This window comes from Suricata suricatta, chromosome 6, assembly GCF_006229205.1.
Source record: "Suricata suricatta isolate VVHF042 chromosome 6, meerkat_22Aug2017_6uvM2_HiC, whole genome shotgun sequence".
NCBI classification, from domain to species: domain Eukaryota; kingdom Metazoa; phylum Chordata; class Mammalia; order Carnivora; family Herpestidae; genus Suricata; species Suricata suricatta.
In genome coordinates this window covers 25559390-25582533 of record NC_043705.1, presented here as the reverse complement: position 1 = coordinate 25582533, position 23144 = coordinate 25559390, and the positions used below count along the sequence as shown (strand labels likewise).

The 23144-nt window shown below is 47.1% G+C and overlaps 1 long non-coding RNA gene across 2 annotated transcripts in view; it reads right to left on the bottom strand.

Annotated features, from left to right (window-relative positions):
• The window catches only part of LOC115294187, a 62057-nt gene that overhangs the window by 13943 nt on the left and 24970 nt on the right, over nt 1-23144 (bottom strand). For both annotated transcript variants that reach the window (XR_003909758.1, XR_003909759.1), the window contains exons 3-5: nt 9881-10026; nt 4703-4757; nt 3982-4099 (exon numbers count right to left, since the gene is read on the bottom strand). This is a non-coding gene — a long non-coding RNA (uncharacterized LOC115294187). The remainder of the gene's footprint in view (nt 1-3981; nt 4100-4702; nt 4758-9880; nt 10027-23144) is intronic.

The window sequence follows — 23144 nt, the reverse complement described above, 5'->3', positions numbered from 1 at the left end:
TCTAAAAATTAACTCAAAAGAGATCAAAAACACAAATGTAAGAAATAAAACTCAAACTCTTAAAACATGGGTGTAAATATTTGTTACTTGGACCAAGCAATCATTTCTTAGATATGAAACCAAAAGCACAGGCAACCAAAGAAGCCGAACTGGACTTCATCAAAATTAAAAATTTTGTGCTACAGAGAGCATCATTAAGAAAGTATCAAGACAATCTATATGACAGTAGAAAATTTTTATAAATCATATATCTGACAAGGGACTTTTATCTAGATTACATAAAGAACTCTTACAACTCAAAAGTAGAAAGACAAATGCTCAATTTAAAAATGGGCAAAGGATCTGAATATACATTTCTTTAAAGAATATATACAAATTGCCAATAAGCACATGAAAAAATACTCATCATTATTAGTCATCTGGGAAAAGCAAATGAAACCATACTCTGATACTATATCATACATAATACTAGAATGGCTATAATTAAGCAGATAATAACAAATGTTGGCAAGGATGTGGAGAAATTGGAACCCTCATACACTGCTGGTAAAAATGTAAAATAGTGCAACTGCTTTGGAGAACAATCTGACATTCCTCTAAAGATTAAACATAGAGCTACCATATGATCCAGAAATTCTACTCCTAGGGATATACCCAAGGGAAAGGAAAACATATATCTATGTAAAAACTTGTACATAAATGTCCATAGCAGCATTATTCATAATATCCCAAAAGTAAAAACAACCCAAGAGTCCATGAACTGATAAATGGATAAATCAAATGAAGTATATCTGTACAATGGAATATTATCCAGTCGTAAAAAGGGAAGAAATTCTAAAACATGCTACAACATGGATAAATCATGAAAACCTTACATAAGTGAAAGAAGCTAGCGACAAAGGACCACATATTGTGTGATTCTACTTAAATGAAATATCCAGAATAGGCAAATCCATAAAGACAGAAAATCGGGGCGCCTGGCTGGCTCAGTCAATGGAACATATGACTCTTGATCTTGGAGATGTGAGTTTGAGCCCCATGCTGGGCGCAGAGCTTAGTTAATAATAATAATAAAAAAAAAAGGACAGCAAGTAGATTGGTCATTATCTAATCCATTGGAGGTGGGGTACAGGGGAAAAGTTAAATGACTCCTAATGGGTATGATTTTTTGAGGAGAAGGGTAATGAAATGCCCTAAAAACTGATTGTGGTGATCACTGCACCTCTCTGTGAATATACTAAAAACTACTGAATTCTATACCTTAAATAGATGAATTGTATGATATGTGAATTATATGTCAATCAAGTTATTAAAAAAAAATCAGAGGCACCTACCTGGCTCAGTTGATTGGGCATGTGATCTCGGGGTTATGAGTTTGAGCCCCACGTTGGGTATAGAAATTACTTAAATAAAAAATAAATAGAAATAAATACATTTTAATGGATCTGAGAATCAGGAGGATTCTGATGACCTCCAGCCAGCCAAAGGCATTTCAATGCCATAGTCAGGTATTGGAAAGTGACAGAATGGGGAGTGATATGTGCAAGGAAGAAAGGAAAACACAGGGAAAAGATTTGGGAGGCTTATCTGGCCATGAAAGAAGACGTGAGACTTGGAAGAGAGGGCTCCAGAGTATGTATTCTGTAAATTCACAGAACACACACTACATTCCTCAGCCTGAGATCCAGCCCATCAAAGAAGCTGGTGAAGCTGATTCTGTGGGGCCTTTCCAGCCTTCTCCCCTGATGCTGGCCAGACTGGCCAGGCCAGTCCTCTCTTCCTATACCACTAAAACTTAGCCACCTGGAAAGGCTTACCACACCCGGCCTCATTTTGGAGCCTTTCCTGAGAGGTGCTGTGCGAGAGATGCTGTCTCCCACTGACCTTCCTTTCTCAGCCTACTTTCACACTGCATACAAGATGTTATCACTAACTATATTGTATCTTCCATGACCAGGTATTCCAGATTCACTGATGCTGTGCTGGTGACCTGATCTGGGGAGTAGGATATTGCCTAGAGCCTGGGACCCAGAATCTTGAGCCTGCCAAACTCATTCATAAAACATTCTCTTAGGACCATCACCCCATGCCTGGCTTCTATAGGCTAGCCTCTTTGAAGAGATGGTCACTGAATCTGGGTTTCTAGGAAGCCATGGTTTCTAGGAAAGTCTACATGTGCCCACCCATTCCATGTGGGCCAGAGTCAGCAAGAAAGACATATTTCTTAAGCCTTGGGCTCTGGTATTTTCAGAAGAGCACAAGTCCCATGACGCTGGCCTTAAGGTGTGAGGGGGGACTTCCCCATACCCTCCCCACTCTTGGACAACAAAGATGCCAATAATTAGTATATGAAATAAAGGTTTTGATAAAGCCCAGTAAATGGTGTTTAGCTTTTTTGAACATAGTGTTTCCCAAACATATTTGTCCTTGGGACCTTTTGTCCACCCCACCCACTATCATCCAAGAACACAGCACCCCAACAATAAAGTCCAGAACCTATAATTAGCACTTGTGGCCCAGCCTACAAATTTCAGTGGCTAACCTCTCTCCTCCTCCACCAGGACCCTTCTCTATATCTTACGTATTCTCCTCTAAGGCACAGCCCACAGCTATCTCCACCTGCTGGGGTGCCAGTATCTCTGGGCCACCTGTTCCCTTAAACACAGAGACCCCTCTCCCCACCTCATACCCACAGCTAGTTATTTCTTCCAACATTGAATATCTTTGAGTATGCCTGTCCTTTCCCATTCCTTCTTTCCAGGTCATTCCTTACTGCTCTCTGGGTTGTCCCTGTGAAGCCAGGGGCATGAGATACCACACTTGGCAAGAAGCCAAAGGGCAGCACTGGGCCTTGAAGTATTCTTAGAACCCGACCCCCTCTCTCAGCTTCTCTACCCCATAGGGATTCTGCCCCAGATAGCAGAAGAGCAGGGTATGGGGTCAGATCAGAGTTAGAAATGGGCATGTGGCCATAACCCAGTACCAGCTTTTCCCATGGGCAGGGACCATAGGACTGTCCCTATACCTAAGTTTGGCACTTGGTGAATGAACGACCAGTGACAGTTCTTAGAAGCCCCCACTCCTCAGAACCCAGTCGGGGGCACATTCCCCAAGAGGGAACTGGACACTTCCCAAAACTCAACATATCCTGGCTGGCTGTGGGCTGGGCACCACTGGGCCAGCCGGGCAGGGCGGGGTGTCCTGGAGAGCCGTGGATGGGCCTCACACCCAGGCTGGGCAGGACACCCCGTCCTTGGCCAAGGCCCAAACCGGCTCTGTTTACAGAATCTGTCAGCTCTGTTTCCCCTCCCCCACCCGGCACTTCCCCTAGAGTCCTGGGGGCTGGGAGAGGGGCAGGCGGTGCCTGAGGGAGACTCGGAGGCAGCCAAATCCCAGGCCCGCCCCTCAATCCTCCTCCCCTTCTTGGCGCCTAAGGTCTATCTCCGCCGGTGCTCCAGTCTTCTGGTTTCCCCTTCAAAGCATTGGGTGGGAATACGTCTTTTTTAAAAAAAGAGGAATCTGCAGAAGACAACGCTTACTCCCAAGGAAAGTTTAGCCAATGGTGGAAAGATAGGCACTAAGCCGGCAGGCGCAGGGAGTTTTCTGCGCAAGGGCTTTCTGGATACCTCTAGACAGCCCGGAAGGAGGCTCTCTCTTTGCTTGGGACCCCAAACTCATGGGCCCCTGGGAATTTTTCCAGAACTATCAGAGGGACTTGGCGCAAATTAGATGTAGCCCGACGGGCAGGCTGGGGACTTTTGGGGGTAGCGACGTCTGGAGATAAGGCCAACGGCCGGACCAGCCACAGTGACTCAGCTGCCTAGGGCGCAGGGAAGCTCCGCGGGCCCCCCAGGAGCCGGACCGCGAAGGCGGGACCCGGCCTGCGACGCTCCGCCCCTACCCCGCCCCCTGGCTCCGGGAAAGCCGGCCCACCACCCCCAGCTTCCCAGAGGCGCCCGAATTTCCCACGGGTTTCCCCACCTGCTGCAAATAGTAACAAAGGCTGGCATTTTCAGAGCGCTCACACTATGCTAGGTACTTAGCAGGAATCGTGTCTTTTGTGACCTCCAACAAGGCTCTGAAGAGGGCACCATTATTGCTGTTAGAAAAAGAAACCAAGGGTCAGAGAGGCCAAGCTACTTGCTGAAGGTCACACAGCTACTGAGTGGTAGGGGCCAGAGTTTATAAAACCTCAGATACTTCTTATCCCTTAGGTGCCATGTCCTGTCCTTCCTGTTGCTAACAGGTCCCCTGGACCTTCCTAAGGAACCAGGACATCCCCTGGGTTGGGGGCTAACACATTACAAATATTTATCATCTTGGGGCAAATCCAGTGATACTGATTACGAGTCTCCTGAACTCCCAGCCTGGTTTCACGTGGTGGCAGAATTCCCCAGCCCTGAGTTTCCCTTTGACCTCCACTCTGACGGAAACTCTTGGGCACAGGGCTGGGCCCCCAGGGAACACCGCCACATCAATACTTAGCTCTGCCCTCTGGAGAGATGCAGTCTCCAGAAAGTCCCTATCTTGCTTACAGATTAGTCCCCTAACCCTGGAACCTTGTCAAGAGAGAAGCAGCAGGCGTACACCACCCCCCTGCTGCTGCCTAGGCTCTGCCCTTATTCGGTCAGGGACAGGACAGTGCAGCAGAAAGCCAAGTTTGAGCCCCAGAAGAGGTCAAGGAGCAAAGGGCAATACGTACCCTAGGGGTGTCCCGGGAGGTAGTGAGCTCCGTGTTATGTGGGGTGGAGGAGCACCTGTGGAAGAAATGATTCAAAAATAGGGTGGGATGAGATGACCTCTGAAACCCAAATTCCTCTCTCCTATGAGTCAGGCAGTGTCCGAGTGAATGGCCTGTCCTGACAGCCACTCACATAGAAACTTTCCCAGACTCTCCCATTTCCTTCCCCTTTGGCCTCTTTCTTTAGTGCCCTGTGATCTTTCTCCTGGAGACTCAGCTGTATTGGGAAGATCACTTCTACATGTCCCTGCCTCAGTTTGCTACTCTGTCTCAGTGGCCATTGTGTGGGCTCTGGGAGGGCTCTGACTCTTGGGGAGTAAGGAAGGAAGCAAAGAAGGAAGGAAAAAAGGACCAAGAGAGGGAGAAATCTTGAGACCAGAGACTGCCTCTGTGGCTGAGTTGGTTTAACCTTTGGCCCCAGTTGTAGCTCCATCCTCTTCCCCTAGATATGAGATCGTGAGCACTGTCACTTTATCTCCCAGGGCCTCTGCAAAATGAAAGGACTCTAATATCAACCACCCTTCTTGGGAGGGTTGATGATAGCAACAATGAGTGACCTCTGGGGGGAAGGTCATCCAAAAAACAATTCTGTGATGGTGCCCAGTGAGCAGTCCAGCTCTACAGGCAGACACCATTTGTCGTGGTTCTGTCTGAGGAATTAAGTCCCCAAAGACGTGCCAGTTTGGATGGGAAAGGAGGGAGAGAGAAAAGGACCTGATTAGGGGCTGCAGGGGATGGGGTTCCTGCAGTGGGAAGGGTATAGTCTGGGGTCAGTGGACCCATGTCCTAAAGATACTAAGTACTGCTTCTGTGGTCCAGCATGGTGCTCGGTGTTTTGCAAACATTGTCACATTTAGTTCTATCTACAAGGCAGATACTGTTGCCATCCCCATTTTTTAGTTAGCAACAAGCAAGTCTTAGAGAAATTAGGTGAACTGTCATCAGAGGAGCCAGGAATCATAGCCAGGCAGGCTGGCTCTGGAGCCTTGGCTTACCCAAGTCCTGACTCAGGTCCCTTGATCCTGCCCCCACAGTTGTCTTAGGGGCTGGTACCTGGTGGCCAGGCAGATTGTGCCCAGTTCCCCAAGGTCCCTGCCCTTGCCTGGCACCCTCTCTCTGCCAGTTGCCTTGTCCATCCAGAGCAGCTCTGGTCAACCAAAGAGTCTGGCATCATGACAGTGTTATACCTTGTACCTTGTACCTTGTACAGAGAGACGGGGACCAGGATCAAAGCCACAAATAACAGGAGACAGGGAGGAGTCTTGCCTGGTGCTCAGCTTTGCACAGCAAAGGAAGAAAAGAAGACTGAGAGGCAGGGAGCCACCCCTGCCCACCCTGAATTCAGAACTAAGAAGTGGCCTTAGGCACCTGGTTACCAGACCTGCTCTGGTTCCATACGGATTGGTGAAGGTTTTAGGTGGTCATCAAGGAAGCTGTAAGATTGGGGCTGCCCTAACCACAGGGTGGTACTGGAGGACCTCAAGCCCTCAAATCCAATTTTCCGGTCAGAATCAGGGCCTCGCTTAGGGCATTCCCTGATCAAATCCCTGGCTGCCATGGTCTTAAAAGAGGAGTAAGAAACATCTGCCCACTCCCTGCCTCTCAGTCTGTCAAGGTGTGAGGCACAAAATAAGGGCTCAGCCAATAGGTGTTGATTCAAAGAGGGTGGATCAAGAGGGTGGCGTGGCTGAGTGTCAGAGTCCTGCATAGGCCAATGACAGCTTAGGCTCCCATTAGCCAAGGGATGTTATGTTGACATCTTTGTCCAAGCTCCAGTCCTTTGGTTTGCAATCATCTGGGCATAGCACCAGGGGAGCAGACAAGAGTGCTGTCTAGAGATTTTTATTAATGGCGGCACGACCAACTCGGGAGAAAGGGGCATAATGGCATCCAAAGAATGTATTCCCCCCACAAAGATGAGAAGCTTGGCAAGCCCCCAGCCACCTTTCAAAAGTATCTGACTAGGGCAATGCTTAACCAGAACTTGCTAAGGACAGTGGGCTTTTGGAATGGACAACAAGCAGAGAAGGGAGATATTTAGGAATAAAATAGACTTCTTTTGATCCCTTGGAATGATGATACCCATTTTACAGATGCAGGAGGTAAGGCTCAAAGAGGAGCAGAAACTCAGAAAACTTTGGCAAATGGCCAAAGTGACACTGAGACCCAGCAGTCTGACTTCCTGAGGGCTCTTTTCACAGCACTGTGGGAGGTTGTACCAGGCTCTTGCTAGCCTGACCCTGCAGGAGTCAGCAACATTCAAGCTTCTTTGAAAGGGTGAGGGTCCCTCAGGCCTCCCAAAGTGGTTGCCTGCCATCTAGTTTTAGAATAGGCTGCCGGGCCCACAGGGATTCCTTCCTAGGTCACCACTGTTTTCTGGTGGTTTCTCTTAGCAATCCTGCCATCTCTGATCCCATGTACCCAAATATCCAGACACCCCCCCCCCAAGATTTCAGTGTCTTTCTTCCCAGATCTGCTGTGGTGCCAAGTGAAAGAATCATTTGGTCAGAGAGGGGTGTGAACAAGGGGCAAGGAGGAAAGGGTCTGCACCCTTTTGCTCACTCCTTCTCTCTACACTGTATCATTCCCCACCTCTTCCTGACTACCTAATCTTCTATCCTTGGGAAATTTGGTGTTCTATCACAGGGCAGTACCAGAAACAGAGTCAAACGGCCTGACATCTGGGGAGCCCTTAAGGAGCTCCCTGGGGCTGGAGGGGTCACCCTGGCCAGAGTCCCTATCTGGACATGGAAGGTGGGAGTCACTACACTCCCGGTGTGCAGGGCTGAAGTGGACCCTGCACACTTGGTGAGACCACTCCCATCCCAGTCCAGCCCTCTGGAGCAAATCCAGGAGCCCAGCCAGGAGAGGGTGGTTCGGGGGGGCTCATAGAATTGTGAGGAAGGGGATCATAGCAGATGTTTCTGTCTGACTTCAGGGCAGAGCCAGGCCTGGGGCTGAGGATCCTAGAGACTCCACTCCTATAAGGAAGGTATCCTCAACACTCAAGCTGTAAAAGCTCTGTCATGGGGACAGAGCACACTGTCACAGGGCAATTCCCCTAAAGGCCTGCCTCTCAAGGTTCCACCAGACAAGCTTCTGCTCAGGAGTGAGGGAGAGCTACTGCCCTCATTAATTCACCCTGCCCCTCCAGACTTAATGACTTCCAAAATGCTACCTCTGCTGGGACAAGTCCCCAGTTCTGTCCTAGCCAGCTGGAACCCAGGTGAACTTACTCCCTTCCAGTACTCATCTCTTTACCCCCTAGAGACCTGTGACTGTGCCAGACATGGATGGGAGCCAGGACCAAGAGAGCTGAGTGGCAAGTGGAGGGACAGGAGAAGGAAGCTTGAGCAAGCTAGTTATGCAATTCTAGCTCCTGGGGATGGGGAGCTCATGACAGGCCAAGACTGGGACACTTTTCCTGAGGGTGTTGGGAAGCAGGCTTCCAGGATGCTTCCAGAAGGACAAAAATGGAGATCAGGAATGAGGAAGCTGCTGACAGGACCCAAATACATATTAAGTCAGTGTTCAGTAGGTCTGGGGGTTTTGAGGGTCCAAACTGGTCAGCTAGAAAGGCAGGACCAAAGAGTGCTCAACATGGTATCCTAGTCCCCCACCTGCAGTTTGGTAAGATGAGGTGTGGGGCAGTCTGGCTCTGGAAGGAGTTTTGCCTGGGCAGGGCTCAGGCCTCACCCCTGAAAACTCCCCAATGCCATAGCCTCTCCTGACCAGCCATTCTAATCAGACAAAGGGGCAGGGTCCCTTGCCTAGGTTTCTGAAACTTTGCCCTCTAGTGAGCAATTTCTTGGATTTTGTGTCTGGCATCTAGATCAGAGTTTTTGTGTGTGTGTGTGTGTGTGTGTGTGTGTGTGTGTGTGTGTGTTTTTAATCTCCACCTCCTACCTCTGAAGGATTCATGAAGAAGGGCCTTCTTGAGGGCCTGGGGGATGCTTCTGTTCTGAGAAGTCTCCAGAGGCAGGATGAGGGGCATGTGTGGACCTGAAGCACCTGGGGCAGGAGGCTTCTGTACCGGGTCCTCCATCCCACGCACCCTGGCACGGGCTCCCTGGGTCTGAGCCTGACAGGCACTTGCAAGAGGCATATCCACCACCTAAGCCCGTGGCCCCCAGCCCATGCTTCAGTCCCACTGCCTCTCAGCACTAAGCAGACTCACTAAGGGCTGTATAGAATGGCCTGAGTTCAAATTGCAGCTGGTAGTCAGGGCTAGATTCAAAGAACTTTCTGAATGTAGGAGCTGTGATGTGTAACCAGCACAGGTGTGAGAAGTTGGTAATCACTAACCTCTCAACAATCATGTGCCAGCCTTGTCGCTTCAACCTCATTTTCCACTGGTCAGAGCTCAGGAAACAGCACTGCCACCCACCTATCCACCCAAGCCCCCTGGGCAGTGAGTCCTTCAGCCCCATGGCCAACCCAGCATCTTTTCCTCCCAACACCTCCAGACATGGTCCCTAACCCTCCACCTCCACTGCTACTCCCTGGGCCAAGCCATCACCACTTCTCTTGTAAATGCCTGTAGCATGCTCCTTTCCATGCCCCCTACTGTCCATTCTCCACCCAACAGCCAGAGTGAGCTCAGGATTTAAGTCAAAGGGGTCTCTCTCCTGCTGCAAACCCTCCACAGGACTATGATCCCTATGGGTAAAGGTCCTGCCCAATCTAGCTCCAGCTAGAGACTGTTACCTTGACTGCAACATTCAGCCACACAGTGACTTCCTTCTGCATGCCTCTAGCTTTACCAAGACTCTCCCATCTTCCTGACCTTTAAACTGTTTCTTACTCCTCTTTTAAGACCAGGAAGACATCCCAGTCTGCCAAACCCCATCCAAGGCTCTGAGAATTCTTGCTGAACCTGAATCCATCTCCCCAATGCCTATCACCTCTTGTCGTCATCTTTCTTTACTCTTAAATCTACCTACTTAAGAGTGGCAGTCACAATCAAGACAACACAAAGAACATACATGTGAAATAACCACAACTCATCATCAATGACACCATCATCATCACTGCTCACTCCTACTGAGCACATTGTATGTGCCCAGCACTATTGCAAGCATTTTATGTGGATTAAGTCATTTAATTTTGTGAAAATACCATAAAGTCAGATTTATTTACCTTAAATTCCAACATGCCTCATAGAAAGTCGGTGTGGTCTGAGGTGGATAGGAAGGCTCTGTGGTGGAAGTAGGAGTGGAACTGGATGAGGAGTAACTGGTAGACAGGCACAGGAGGAGTAGTCCAGGCCAGTATGAAGAATACTCCTAACAGTAATAATATATTGAGCACTTACTATGGATCCTTCACTGTGCTTAAGAGCTTTATATTTATTATGTTGTCAGACATGTACAACAACAGTGAGAAGTAGATATCCAAAAGCCCCATTTTGCAGACAAGGACACTGTGTAAAGTATTGCCGGCCTCCAGCCTTGGAGGGAGAGAACTTGCCTTGGGCAGAGAGGCTTCCGTCCCCTGAGGAGAGAGTCCAGGACAAGGGCAGCAGGACTGTTGGAGTAGGAAGGAGTGGACACTCAGTACCTGCTCTGAGGGGGAGCAGGGAGGGCTAGAGGTGCCATCCCAGAGGAAGTGGGAGAGGACCAGAGAAGGGCTTTGAAGGATGGGCAGGAGTTAGAGAGGCAAAAACAATGGGAGGTTGGTGATGGGGGTGGGGGCCACACAGTCCCCTTCTTCTGTCCCCCACCACCTTACTCGCTATCTCCCAGGATCCTGAGAGTAAGCTCCCAGAGGAGAATAGTTACAGATTTAAGTGCCTCATCCCCATGCAACTTTTTTCCTCCCTTTTTAAAACTGAGTAATATTCCATTGTCTGTCTAGACCTCATTTTGCTTATCCACGTATCCACTGATGAGCATTTGAATTGTTACCACCTTTTGCCTATTGTAAATAATGGTGCTATTAATTCGAGGGTACAAACATCTGTTTAAGTCCCTACTTTCAGTTTGTTTAGGCACATGTCCAGAAGTGGATTTGCTGGATCATATGGTAATTCTGTGTTTAATTTGTTGAGGTGTTGTTTACCACAGTGGTGCTGCCATTTTACATTCTCACTAGCAATGCACAAGGCTTCCAATTTCTTCACATCCTTGCCAAAATGTGTTATTTCCTGTGTAGTTTTTTTTTTAATAATAGTCACCCAAATGGATGCGAAGTGGAATCTCATAGGGATTTTGATTTTGATATTCCTAATAATTAGTGATGTCGAGCACCTTTTTATGTGTTTATTGGCCATCTGTATATTTTATTTGAAGAAATATCTATTCAAGTCCTTTGCCCACTTTTAAATCTGGTAATTTGCATTTCTTTTGTTGTTGAATTGTAGGAGTTCTTTAGATATTCTGCACATTAGCCCTTTATCAGGTATACGATTTGCAAATGTTTCTCCCACTCTGTAGGGTTCCTTTTCACTCTGTTGGTCATGTCCTTTGATGTACAAAAGTTTTTCATTTTGATGAAGCCAATTCATCTATTTTTCTTTTGTTGCCTGGGCTTTTGGTGTCATATTCAATTAATCACTGCCAAATCCAATGTCATGAAAAATTTCCCTTATTTTTTCTTCTACAAGTTTTATAGTTTAGTTCTCATGTTTAGGTCTTTGATCCATTTTGTCTTAATATTTGTTGATGGTGTGAGGTAAAGATCCATCTTCATCCTTTGGGTCCATATACTCAGTTTTCCCAGTACTACTTGTTGAAAAGACTGTCCTTTTCCCCATGAATGGTCTTGGCACCCTTGTTTAAGAGTATTGGACCATATATGTGAGGATTTATTTCTGGGCACTTCATTCTGCTTCATTTGTCTGTCTGTCTGTCTTTATGCCAGTACCACACTGTTTTGATTACTATAGCTTCAAGTAAGTTTTGTATTCAGGAGATATGAGACCTCTAACTTTGTTCATTTAAACATTGTTTTGGCTATCGAGATTCTGTGAGATCCCATTTGTTTGTTTGTTTTAAGTAATCTCTGCACCCAATGTGTGGCTCAAACCCACAGCTCCAAGATCAAGAGCCACACACTCTACCACATGAGCTAGCCAGGTGCCCCTTCAAGTTTCCATCTGAATTTCAGGATGAGTTTTTTTTTTCTCTATCTGAAGGCAAAAACAAAAACAAACAAACAAACAAAAACCAGGAAACAAACAACAACAACAAGAGACACTGTTGGAATTTTGATAGTGACTGTATAGACCCTTGGAAATTTAAGGAGGGCCTGGGCCAGCTAGGTTGTCCTAAACTAACCAGGAACCAGCAAGCACAGTGAGAATCAATGGAAATCTGAGCAGAAGGGGAAGGCACAGATTGGCACATCAAAGAGTGAGGTCAAGGGGCTACCTTTCTTTAGAATAATGAATACTTTGGCTGTTCCCAGGGTACCATCAAAAACTGATCCCCATGGAAAGGAGCTCACCCTTCTGTATAATGGGCATTGCATTCTTAAGCCACTGAAAAGGCTCCTCCAGAATCAAAAGCCTCCTCCTTTCCCTCACTGAGTTTTCTCAGTCTTTCCATGTCCTTGTTGATTTGCTAGGAGCTGGTACTCCCTATCCTGGCTCTTAGGAATAGTAGTGCTATTTTTTATGTGGCTGGAATTCTGTCTCACTTCAGCCTCTGGACAGGTCATCCTTCTAGTTCAGTCAGCTATCCCTTTCAGGAGGGGCATGTTTCCTCAAGAATGGGATAGGGGCGATAGGAATGAGCAGTTCCTGGCCCTTTGGGAGAGGATGGCTGGATAGAATTCCTTGGTGGAGATTATAGAGATGGTCTCCTCCTCCTGGTCCATCTTATGAGCAGACCCAGACTTCAGTGAGTGAGGTCCACCTGCAGCAGCAAAAGCAAAGGAGGGCACAGGCAGCCTTCTCATGCAGCCTAGACTCCTGAAAGATGACTCACTGGGCCCTATGCCAGACCTCTGGCTCTGCCTGAGAAAAACTCCTGCACTCAGTCCATCACTGAAGACAGACAGATGGACAAACAAGCAAAGCACTCTGGGCTCCTCATGGGGCACAATTCCCAGTTCTAAGCTGTGACATTCATCTACATTTCCTGTCTGGCTGTGGGGACACAGAAGAGTCTTTATTGCCCTAACTCTAGGAGGTGTGGCTGAGGCCTCTAGAAACTTATCCTGCCCTGGAAGATGCCATCTAAGTCCAACTCTGACCGTGGGGCCTGGGGTTTGGGGCACAGCCTATTTCTATTTCAAGTGTTATGTATATGTGATTGGGTACCAGAAAATAAGGTTCTTGAGCCAGATGGGAGCCTTTACCCAAGTTGTTTTTAAAGCATCTCAAATTTTATGAGACTGACTGGGGTCATTTTAGATAAAGAAGTAAAGCAGCAAGGAGGGAACATTCTCCCTATTTGAGAGATGAAACAATAAAGGCATAGAAAATTATATCAGTACTGGAGAGGATCCTATCCAATTGAGTTTTTTGTTTTATCAGGTGAAAACTATCCATCAGTACATCTGTTGGTTCATTCATTCATCTGTTCAGTGCTTACTCCTGGACAGGTCCTAGCTATAAGCTAGGGATATAGCAGTGAGTCATACAAGACAGAACCTCTCTCCCATGGAAGGCACGGTCGTGTGGGGAAGACAGATGGTGGCAAACAAGCAAACAAACAAAAACCCCTAATGAAGGGAAAGAAGTAATGGAACATGTGTCTATGGAAATATTTACCTACGGAATCTGATCTGAACCAAGAAGTCAGTGAAGTTTCTCTGAGACAGCAGAGACCAGAAGGATGAGCCAAACACAAAAAGAAGAAGGGGAAGAGTATTCCAGGCAGAAAGAGCAGCATTGTGCAAAGACCTGGGGGCTGGAGAAGGGACAGGCCTAAAGAAAGGTTACCTGAGGAGTTAGAGACCAGAACTGAGGCTTTGGGATTCCTACTTATATTCCTCTCCCAAAGCCCCAGACCAAAGTCCCCAACCCTGCAAGCTTCCTGGCCTCACACAACACACCAGGCTCCTGTTGGGCTATTCATTGCACCCCCAGGTACCAAGGAGAGCTCAAAGACAAAAGAAAATAGTGCAGAATATCAGAATTGTGCAAAGAACATATAGGGAATGTTCAATTTTGTGGGAGCTGGTGGGAGCTTCTGGCTTCAGATAGGACAAGAGACTAGAAATTGAGTGCTGAGTGGAAAAGTTTTACTGCCAAACAGAGAAATTATTACAGCAGAGCATCTAAGGCACGGGGCTGGGGAAGAGAAGAAATGAATTATCTGTGTTCTGTATTCAAAAACTAAAGTTTCTGAGTGTTGCTGATCAACTGGGGATATTGGGTTTGTGGTCAGTGAGCAGTGGGTTGGCTGGAAGTGGTCAGCTGTGTAGCTGGAATGTCTGTTTCAAGATTATGGTGTCTAGCAGACTCTATGTGTACCTGACATGCTTGAATCAAGATCTGGGTGACCAGTCAGGTCGGCACTGATTGACTAGTCCTCTCTAGGCACCTAGAAGGCCAGATTAGGGGTTATCATTGCCTTCGATTCTTTGTCAATGAAAGAGTGTAGGGATACCTAGGTCCTCACATTCTGAGTCCAATTCAGTTAACAACTGTTTGGTAAATGCAACTGTCAATCTGGAACCCATATCCACAACACCTGAGCTACAGTTTCCTTCCTGTCCCTCACCCTCCATCTGTTGTGTTGAATTCTCCCTCTTCTCATATTCTACCGTGTCTGCCCAAGACCAGACTACCATTATTGTTTACTCAAAAGGATTCACTTCTTCCGAACTTATCACCTCCAGCTCATGGTCTATGTCTAACAACATGTTACTCTTCTTCTGCAAACTTTTCCTTGATTCCCCCTGGCCATCAGGACAAAGCCCTGGGGTTTGCACACCTAGGCAGTCATACAACAACAGCCAGACTTCCAGTTCAGCTCTGCCCAGGCTTGTAGTAGGAGTAGTGCTAGGGCAAGAGGATTTTCCAGACACCTGCGTGCCTTTTGAACTTGAGTTTCTGGTTCTTAGAATAGAATGGATGTTCCCATATGAACTGGAAATGCTTCTCTGGGGCTCTGTTCTTTGAAAGAAATCAAGGGGTCTCACAGATGGATCTTGAACATTTTCTTTTAAAGTCAACCCAGATCACGACCTCTGAAACCTTCTCTCATTTACGCTCATTTCTGTCCCCACCTGCCACCATCATGTCAAGTGGTTATGGAAGGTCTCCAAGGGCCCCTCTCCTGTTGGGTAAAATGAGTACCCAAGGGTCTGCCTGACTGTTAACTGAGCCAGTTCTAGGGAAAGAAGTGTTGGGATGACACACACTCATTTTAACATGTACGTGTCTACAATGTGGGAATGTTTTTACAAGCATGTATCACTCCTGTAATTAAAGATGCAAATCTAGTAAAAAGCTCCATCCCTTAGGCCATGAGTTCAGAGGGCAGAGGGTAACAAGGAAGACTTGATAGGTGGCACAGCACTGGAGCTGGGCCTGGTCAGGAGGTCAGCAGCAAAAAGGGGACATCTGGACCAGATAAAGGCAAGATCCAGGGTGAGGGGTGAGTTAGGACTGAAGTGGATAGGGCCTTGAATGTCACACTAAGGAGTTTACATAACTAAGGTATTTTTGAGCGAGAGGGATATGATCTGAACTAGGCCTTGACGTTGGAGCTGGCAAAGGTGAGAGAAAGGCCAGGGTTGTCAGGAGCCTATTTGTGTATCCCAGTGAGAAGAGCAATAATCAGGTGAATGGGTGAGCTAGTCTGGTCTGGACCTTTATACTGAGGGCAGGGCCCACCCTCTACCTGCATTGAGAATCCTCCCAAAGCCTCACTGGGCAATGGTAGCTCTGTGCTTCAGGTTCCTGGTCCACCTGGAGCTGGAGACAGGGTAGCATCTCAGCATTGCTGCGTTTCAGTTCCACTTTCCCACGTTCCCACCTTGAACTAGAGAGGGGGTGGTGCCCACTGAGCCTCTTGAGGCCTCCAGTTCTTTCTGCTTTCATAGAATAATTGCAGAGTAGCTATTTGGTTTGGGGTCACCTGGTGATTTATCTGCATATCACATGTTCTTGGGTCCTGGAGAAAAAGCTAGCTTGTATACCACAAAAAAAAAGGGATGAGGATGTGCCAGCATGACCCATATGATGCGTCTCATACTTCAGGCCCACCCACAAGAAGTAGGATGGGTGCTTTAGCAATGCTGGGGGCTCCAAAGGATCCCAGAGAGACCCATACACCTTGAGAGACTGGGTCTGACACCAAGGAGGGGAGGCCAGAGTGCCCCACCCAGCGCATCTCCCAGCCCTACCTCCTGCCCCAGCAGAGGCTACCAAGGACAGTCATGCCTAAGAAACAATCCAAGGTTACTTGGAGACATAACATGGAAAAGGATTGGGTGTTGGACAGATTGTCCAAGATTAGAAAAGTTTCCTTCCTAATTATGGTACCTCCACTATCATGACCAAGTACTGAGGACTCAAAGATGAAAGAAAATCCAACAAACCCTGAAGAGAGGGAGTATGCTCTCCTGTCCCTGGCTCCTACATCCTTTTTTTTTTTTTTTAAATTTTTTAAATGTTTTTATTTATTTTTGAGAGAGAGAGAGAGAGAGAGAGAGAGAGAGCGTGTGTGTGAACAGGGGAAGGGCAGAGAGAGAAGGAGATACAGAATCGAAGACAGGCTCTAGGCTCTGAGCTAGCTGTCAGCACAGAGCCTGACATGGGGCTCGAACCCACAAATTGTGAGATCATGACCTGAGCTGAAGTTGGACACTTAACCGACTGAGCCACCCAGGCGCCCCTGGCTCCTGCATCCTGAAAGGGCCCAGAAACTTCAGAGTACAGTAAACACATCAGGCAAGGAAATTATCTTCCTCTGCTGCAGGCAGTTTCACAGCGAAGAGCTCTGGGGCCTGCTGTTCCCTCTACTTGGATGTCCTTCCACACCTGGCCCCACTATCAGCTGAGGAACTCTGTTCTTTCTTGCAAGTATTACCTCTTTTGTGAACCTTTACCGCTAGTTAGAGCGGTAAAGAAAACACTCCCCTCCACATTTATTTCTCTATCTTGTACTTGAGCCTATCACTGCACATTGCACCCTCTGCTATTTTGCTTTATTTATGTGTCTGGAGTGATGTCATATGAACCTTCCTCTGCTCTGTGTCCCCAGGGGGCAGCCTACTGTCTGCTCCATTGAGCAGGTACTCACGGATCACTGGTGCAACAGAACCATGAAGAAAAGTCCAGATTTCCCAAGACATTTCAAGTCGACTTCAAGATGCTTTAGCCCTTCTTGCCAGCCCATGCTTAGCTTCCAGGGACCTCCCACTCTGCCCAAGGTTGGAGCCTGATGTTGGCCATTCCTGGAGGTATCTCTCTTGAAAGGGTCCTCAAACTAGGAGGCTGTAGAGGTCTGCCAAGTTCTTGGTGAACTTAGAACTTGGGCCAAAATAGAGTGGGGAAGGCTGGGAGCTTTGGTGATACCCTCACGGCTCTGGAAATTGACCCTTGTACAGCAGCAATACAGTGATGATTGACAACCCAGATGCAATACAGAGCCCGAGTATGCTACCTGCCCTGGGTGTCCTGCCAACCTCCTCTGGAGATGGCCAGGCAGGGACTCAGGACCCAGTATGTCATCCAGCTTGGGCCATGGGCAGGGCACATGAGACCAGCCAGGCAAGTAGGAAACCCCTAGCCACCCTCCAGGAAACAAGTACTTCTGAGTCTTCAGTCTACCTCTTCCACCCTCGAGATAAGGATCTGCTGCCCAGGCAGGCTGTGTAGCAAGGAGAAAGCCAGCCCCTGTCAGAAGGGCCTTAGCAGTACTCTTGGGTGCTTCAGCCCCAGGCTTCTTGCTTCAGACTTTGCATTCTTGTAGAATGACAGTGTCCCCTGTCCCTGGCCACTTGGCCAAGCAGAGCCTTGTCTTAACTTCTGCCAGGGCGGCTTTTCTGTAGACCTCTTAAGCCTTAGAATTAGCTGGCTGGCTGATGGCTCATCTTCTGCTCAGCTAGGCTCTGATGCCTGGCATCACCCTCCCTACCCCCTCACTCCAGCTTGAGTCAGCACCCAGCTGACTGCTCAAGTCCTGGCTCTGGTCTCTAAGAGGTCTCTGGGCAAATCTGCAGCTCAGCTTTAAACACGTCTGCATTTGGTCTCTTCGGTTCATTGATCAGGAATCATATGATCTTTTAAAAACACAGCTGGTAGAGTGGCCCATCTGTGCTTCTGCATTTGGATCAGTAAATTGAGCTGCCTAGAATTTATTTAAACCTGCAGGTCTGCCCTCACGATGCCTCCTGTGATGATCTTCTCATTTTCTCATTTTCTGGATCACCTTCATTCTTGGGACCATCCTTGGCTGGGCTTCTAGCACTAGGTCTGTTTTTAATGCTCCTCTGTCTCCTGAGCGCTTCTAAGGACTATTTTCTCTTTATAGTGAGATTCACTAATTACAGGATAAAGCACTAACCTGCACTCTTTCCCCATGGCTGAAACACACACACACACACACACACACACACACACACACACACAATTATTTCCCAGACAAGCAGACAAGATGGATCATAAGTCCTTAGCCAGGTAGTAACCCAAATAGTGACAGTTACTAAGGTCTCCTCCCCTCCCCCTATCTTTTGAAATATACACAGGAACATTGCTAATGTGGCAGAGACTGCCAACTGCTCCTCAATATCTAAGCACATGACCATCAAAAATAAATACTAGGGGCACCTGGCTGGCTCAGTTGATAGAGCATACGACTCTTGGTCTTGGGGTAGTGAGTTCAAGCCCCATGTTGACTATAGAGCCTACTTAACAAATAAATGCATATATAGATAATAAATATCCTGGCCTCCTTTCCAGCTATGTGACTAATTTTTTATCAATGATATATAAGTACGATGGCATTCTGGAAAGTATCCTTAAAGGGAAAAGGCATGTTTTCTTCCTTTCTCCCTTCTTCATGCTAGTTAAAAAAGCACCTTTTATCAGTGATGTGATAGCTGGAGTTAGAGCAGCCATCTAGGAACAAGAGGGTAAAGTCACACCATGAGGATGGCAGAGTGATAGTCCAATTTCCAAGATGGCCTCCATTGATTCTCAACTTCTGGTACTGAGGTCTTTGTTTAGCCTCCCCCCCCCCCATATTAAATAGTGCTACCTGTCTAACCAGTAGGATATTGCAGAAAGGACAGCATGTCTTCTGAAACTACATCATAAAAGATGTTGCAACTTCTATCTTACTTCTTTTTGAATCACTTGATGTGGGCATGTAGAAGCTGGTGCCATGTTGTAAGCACATTCAAGCAACCCTATGGAGGATGACAGGTGGTGAGAAACTAAGGCTTCTTGTCAACAGCCGGAACCACCCTGCCAGCAGTGTTGCAGTCTCAGTCAAGCCTTCAAATGACCACAGCTCTGTCTGACATCCTGACTGCAATCTCATGAGACAGTTCCAGCCAGAGCCACACACCTAGGTCACTTCTGAATTCCTGATATGCCACAGAAAGCATGAGACAATAAATGTTTATTGTTCTTGTAAGCCACTAAGTTTTCTTTTAAAAAGTTTTTATGTTTATTTGTTTTTGAGAGAGAGCACACTCAAGCAGGAGAGGTACAGAGAGAGAGGTAATCACAGAATCTGAAGCAGGCTCCAGGCTCTGAGCTGTCAGCACAGAATCCAAAGTGGGGCTCGAACCCATGAGCCATGAGATCATGACCTGAGCAAAGTCAGATGCTTAACCTACTGAGCCACCCAGGCACCCCTAAGCCACTGAGTTTTGAAGTGATTTGTTATAGAGCAATAGAGGAGAGCTACAAAAGGGAAGGGACCTTGGCTTCTGAAATTGTGGAGAGCCATAGCAACCCTTGACACTTGATCTACTGCAGACTTTTTTTTTAGAGAAATACACTGCTCTTATTTTCTATTATTTTGAGTTTTCTTTCATTCCTATACTACTCCTCTTTTGGCACCATTCATTTAGAAACTCTTCTGAGAATTGCTAGCTATATGTGCTTTTGGAGAGTATCTCAGCCATGCATGTTGCTAATGGTATGTTGTGGCCTAAATCTTTCTAAGATGAAGGGCAGTTAATGTGTAAAAATGTTTGTGAAGGGAATTTTATAATGAGGACCACAGGTCAAGGATCAGGAGATCCTGGCTCCACCCCCTCCCGAGGGATCTAACTTAACATTCTGGTAACCATACCTGGCACAGAGTGACACTGTCTTCATATGGGTGTCCCTGGGATGTCTGTGATGTTCAAAAAGATTTGTAAATAAGCACTTTGGAGAGCGCCAAGCTGCTCTACCAACTGAAGATAACACTCTTGTTATAGGTCGAGCTGATTCTAGGTGAAGTGAGCCTACCTCAGTATTTATAGGCATTCTGTTCATGGGCCAGCTTGCAGGTGTGCATCTCATGCAGCCCACTGAGCAAACCGTAAGCAGTGATGAGATGCCCTGATCAGGTCCTGTCAGTCATGGCAGCTGACCAGACAGAGTGATGGCAGTCCTGCTAGTCTTTTCTCTTCAGGAAAACACTCCTTCCTGGTGCCCTTGTTGCAAGATTGTGGCCATCTCTCTCAGACTTCCTCTCTACCCCATGTCCTGCTTTATCACTGACTGTGATATCAAGGTGGACCAACCAGCCATCACAATTCCTGATCTCCAGCATCACAATTCCTAGACTTAGTTAATGTTCCTCACCTTCTCCTACTTAGCTCTTGCCACACAGTGGGATGGATTCTCTCTGAGCTCTTAGCCTCTTGAATTGTACCAGAAGCCTTGACCTCCTACTTGTTAGATTTTTCAGGGCTCTCTCCACTCCTGCTCTTGGACTTTAACAAAAATCTTCTGTTCATAGAGGCCTCACTTGTTTCTCCAGCCTGGCCCCATCATAACCATCTGAACAACTAAGTCCTATATTAATTTCTTAAGTCCTCTATTAATTAGGGTAATTCTAGATGCTGTAACAAATAAATCCCAAAATGTATACTGGCTCAGACAATATAGTTGATTTCTTGCTCACATAAAACCCAAATGGGTGTTCCTGATCAGTAGCATCTCTCCTCTAAGTTGTAAGTCAGGGACAAGGAACCTCCCACCTAGTGTCTCTGCCATCTCCAACCTGTGATTTCCAAGAGGATCTCAATCTGCAAGAAGGAGAAAGGAAGGGTGGAGAAGGCCTATCTGCTACTTAACAATCTTGGGCTAGAAATGACACATGTCATCCCTGATCAACATTCTATTGGCAAGAACAAGTCACTTGACTCCTCTCAGATGCAACAGATGTAAGCAAAGGGATGCGTGTTGGGAAATGTAGTCTGTGCTGGGAAACTCTTTCCTATCCTCAGCTTTCTTCTATAGAAGGGCAGAGGATGACTGTGTTTTGGTGAACAGGTAGCTGTCTCTGCTCCATCCCTCTTTTTTTTAAAAATGTTTATCTACTTTTGAGATTGAGAGAGAGAGAGAGAGAGAGAGAGAGAGAGAGAGAGAGAGAGAGAGAGAACAAGTGGGGGAAGGGCAGAGAGAGAGGATGACACAGAATTCGAAGCAGGCTCCAGGCTCTGGGCTGTCAGCACAGAGCCTGATGTGGGGGTCAAACTCACAAACTGTGAGATCATGACCTGAGTTGCTGAACCACCTAGGTGCCCCTCTGCTCCACTCTTCTTATTTCCTTCTGCCACAACCTCTCAGCAAGACCGCAGCCAAGGTATTATAGGTCAGCCTGCCTTCTTGGCTTCTAGATCCTGGAGAAAATCCTCAGTATCAAAGCAGATTCATCACTTCCAAAGCCAGTAGAGTCCTGTATTGCCAGGTCTGGGTCAGATTCTCTCCTATTTCCCATAACTAGGGATCCAAACACCTCCTCTTTGCCCTCATCCCCTCTTCCCACCCTCATTCTCAGCAGGAGAGCATTTGAGGGCCAAAGGCATGGTGCTCCCTCCACTTCTGTTCCTTCCTCCCCACCACAGTCTTATAAGCCTGTCTGTGCCCGTCATTCTAGCTTAGGGAGCCCAAACTGCTCCCTAGGCTTCAGACCTGTGTATCCACCTTCCGCCTGGATGCTCCTGCCTGGATGTGCATAGGTCTTTCATACTCACTGTGTCTCATACTGAATCCTCATCATTCAGCCCCCCACCCCCACCCAGACCTGCTTCGCCTTCTGTGGTTTCTTTCTCCTATGATGGGTCCACCCTAACCACACTTAGAGGTCATCTGCTGTCCCTTTTGTCCCGTTAAATCCTGGTGCAAACATTTCTTGAATCAGTTCCCTGCACTCCTTTTCTCAGGTCATAGCTTCTTGTTTGGATGCTTGTAATCATTTCCTAATAGGTCTTATATCTCTAGTATGTTCCCCTCCAACGTGTGCTCTGTGAGCAGCCAGAGGGACTGTTCTGCAATACAGATCTGACCATAACACCTGCTTTCTCAAGCACTGAATTTCCTCTGGGGCCCCCAAATCCCCATGTGACTGGCCCCATTGCCCACTTCAGCCAGCTCCTCCCTTGCCTCCCTCAGCAACCCAGTAATACCCGACATTACTCTGTACATGCTCTTAAGGTCCCTGAAGCCACTGGGGTCATAGGTGGGTGCCGCTCATTGGTGCTGTTAGAATACCCTCTGTCTGTGCTTATTACACTCCTTTGTAAAGTGTTTTGTATGCTGGCCTCCCAGGACCATAAAGGCAGGAACTAACTCTTCATCTTAGTATGTCAATGTCTGGGACAGTGCTTATCATTCAGCAGGTGCTCAATACATGTTCAGTGAATGAATGAAGATTATGAGAAGGTACCTGTTGAAGGTGTGGAAAAGCTTCATTTATATATGCTTGCCTTACCCTAAATGAACATTTTCTTCTCGAGAGCCAAAGTGTGTGTGTGTGTGTGTGTGTGTGTGTGTGTGTGTGTGTGTTTATATATATATATATTTATCTGTGAAATCTGATCCTTTGCCTAAGAGCCTCCCCATCAATTAGTCATGACTGCCCATTTGCACAAAACCTCTTCTCCCAAAGCACTTTGCATGGAGGGGCCAAGCTCTCCCATTCTGCCAGAGCTGTGGGCTCAGTTCCCACCACATGACCAGCCTTGGCAGTAGGCTCATACCCATGCCTCTCACTGGAACCCCATAGCAGCCCTGTGAGGCAAGCCAGAAAGTAACATTGTCTCCTCTTTTTAAGATAAGTAACCTTGTTCATGGGGTGCCTGGCTGCCTCAGTCAGAAAAGCATAAGACTCTTGATCTCAGGGTCATTGAGTTTGAGCCCCACATTGGATGTAGAGGTTACTAAATAAATAAATTGGTAAACATATAAAGAAAAAAAGAAAACTTGTTCATAGGAGGTGAGGTGATTGTCCAAGCATGCAAAGTGAGTTAGGGATTTGTTCTTTTCCACCTTATT